At 58.1% G+C, this 2,481-nt stretch overlaps 1 protein-coding gene across 6 annotated transcripts in view; it reads left to right on the top strand.

The window, feature by feature from the left end:
* The first annotated feature begins 868 nt into the window (after nucleotides 1-868).
* ST3GAL3 (ST3 beta-galactoside alpha-2,3-sialyltransferase 3) overlaps nucleotides 869-2,481 on the top strand; it is a 313,721-nt gene continuing 312,108 nt past the window's right edge. For 2 of the 6 annotated variants that reach the window (XM_019501447.1, XM_019501443.1), the window contains exon 1: nucleotides 869-1,100. The gene's annotated coding sequence lies outside the window, so the exon portion shown is untranslated. The remainder of the gene's footprint in view (nucleotides 1,101-2,481) is intronic. The other 4 variants (XM_019501446.1, XM_019501440.1, XM_019501449.1 and 1 more) reach the window with 3 other exon arrangements.

Raw genomic sequence — 2,481 nt, 5'->3', positions numbered from 1 at the left:
GAGTGGGGCTGACTTGCTGCGGCCGGGGCAGGGTGCTGCGGGAGGGAGGCCGGCCGGCCGGCCGGCCGGCATTTGGGAAACATGGCTGTCCGGTGCCAGGCTCGTTGGGTGTTGCATCGCGGCACGGGTCTGTTTTCCTGCTGCCTCCAGGCTGGCGCCGGCGGAGCCGCCGTCCTCCGCAGCGCGCCTCGTGGTGGAGCAGCCAGGCCTCAGGCAGTGGGGTTGGAGGGAGCAGGCGTTGGGCCCGGGCTCTGCACACTTCCTCCTGGTGCCTCCACGCCTGTTTGCACGGGTGGGGCGTCCCTCCCTGCACACAGAGGTCCTCTGTCTTTCTCGGGTTGGCTTCCTCTGGCAGGTTTTGCGAAGTCCTGCTTCTGCTCTGAGATAGCAGCTGCGTCTGCACGCGCCACAGGCTGGGGAAGGAGAGAGCGCACGGCGCTGCAAACAGCGGCTGGGGCAAAAGCCCCTGTTGTCATAGCAAAGCGCTGTGCCAAGCAGATCCGGTGCAGGCAGCGCGGGGCTGCCCCCCAGTGTCCTGGTGAGGAGCTGTGCTGTAAGGGAGAGCGGCTTGCAGGGCCCAGCTGCCCTCGCTGGGCGTCCTGAGGGCCCCTGCACCCGCGCTCCTCGGCGCAGCCTGCGGCGTAGACACCGCGAGAGCTGCCGAACGGGGACAGCCGGTTCCCGGCCCTCCGCTTCGCCTTGCGTCCCTGCGGCTGCCGGGCCCGTTCCACGCGGGTCGCTGAGCCGCCGTCTGACGGCAACAGCTTCCGCTCGCTAGTGACGCGGGCCCGGCTTGCGCCTCCACGGAGCCGTACCAAGCGCCAGGGCCCCGAGCCGCCCGGCGCGCTCACCTGGACCCTGCGGGGGCTCCGCATTCAGCCCGCAGCGCTTCCCTGATGGCGCGCGTCTCTGTCCAGGCAGGCGCTGGCTTGCTGGGCAGCGACACTTCCCTGCTCCTTGCTTGTGCCTCACTGTCCCCACCTGCAGCAAGGGAACAATGAGGAGGCTTAATTGGCTTTGTGAATCTTTGCAAACTGCTCTGAGAGAGTGCCAGAGAAGAAGCTGTGATGCCGTTTCCACTGCGCAAGGGCAAAGAATGGGTAAGAGAGGGGGGTGCTGGAGGTGGCGGTTTTGCATTAGTAACAGCCGAGGCAGAAATGCGGCATCCTCAGTGTGCACTCGAACAAGACCCAGGAGGGCTGGGTGGGAATAGGCCGAGTTCTTCCTTCAGCTGCTATCCTGTGTGTCTGGAAGGAAAAAAATGTTGCGGCAGGTGCTGCGGTTTGGGAGACATAAGGGGGCAGCCTGATGCTGTCAGCGGTAAAACTCCATCACTGCTTCTAAGTGCTGTGGGCGATGGGTTTTGAACACACGGTCTTGCACCCACGATAAGATGATTATTTTTCAGCCTGGCTGTGTCGGAGACGATCACTGCACTCTGGAAGTTGGCAGTAGTGCAAAAGAGACGTGACCACGACCTGGTTTGCATATACTGAGGAGTGTGTGTATGTGCATACTTGGGCATAGCTGGTGCTTTCAAAGGGCTACATTTCTAAAGTTCAAGAAACTGCTAGGTGAAATAAGACTGAGGGGGGGAAAAAATTAGGTAGAAAAAATGTGAATGAAAGTATTGGGGGCCCTTTAAGAAACGTGAGAACATGGACAAGAAGCCACAATCGAGAGAGCTCAGTCTGGGGGAGCAGCCCATCCAGACTTGTCGGGGAAGTGAAGGGTAGCATTTAGAAATTAAAAACGCAACATGTAAGAAGTGGAAAAAGGGGAACTTGTTAGAAATCAAGAGAGATTAGAATTTGTGGTGTGTATAAATAATGGATGAAGGAAGATAGACACTGTGGGAGAACCCATGACGAGCAGGGTTAAGGGCAAAAGGAAGGGGGCTTTGTTAGAGCACCGGGATCTAATGAAATCCTAGAAATGCATTGCAGGGCATAACTTATACTTCAGTGTCCTAGAGCTGCTGAGCAGATTGCTGGTCCAGTGATGCTTGCTTTTAATAAATCTTGGAAAACTGGGGAAAGTTCAGAGTAGAGCCAAGGAGGTGATCCTCCCCCTCTACACAATGCTGGTCAGGCCACAGCTGGAGTACTGTGTCCAGTTCTGTGCGCCCCATTTCAGGAGGGATGTGGACAACATGGAGAGGGTCCAGAGGAGGGCCACCCGCATGATCCGGGGACAACAAGGAAGACCCTACAGTGAGAGACTGCGGGACCTGAACCTATTCAGCCTCCACAAGAGAAGGCTGAGGGGGGACCTGGTGACCGTCTATAAACTCACTGGGGGGGACCAGAAGGGTTTGGGGGAGACGCTGTTTCCCCTAGCACCCGCTGGCATAACAAGGAGTAATGGGCACAAGTTGATGGAGAGGAGGTATAGATTGGACATCCGCAAAAACTACTTCACAGTTAGGGCGGCTAGGAGCTGGAACCAACTTCCAAGGGAAGTGGTGCTGGCCCCTACCCT

This window comes from Gavialis gangeticus, unplaced genomic scaffold (genome assembly GCF_001723915.1).
Source record: "Gavialis gangeticus isolate Ggan-Ray unplaced genomic scaffold, GavGan_comp1, whole genome shotgun sequence".
Taxonomy (NCBI): domain Eukaryota; kingdom Metazoa; phylum Chordata; order Crocodylia; family Gavialidae; genus Gavialis; species Gavialis gangeticus.
This window is presented reverse-complemented; position numbering and strand designations above follow the sequence as displayed.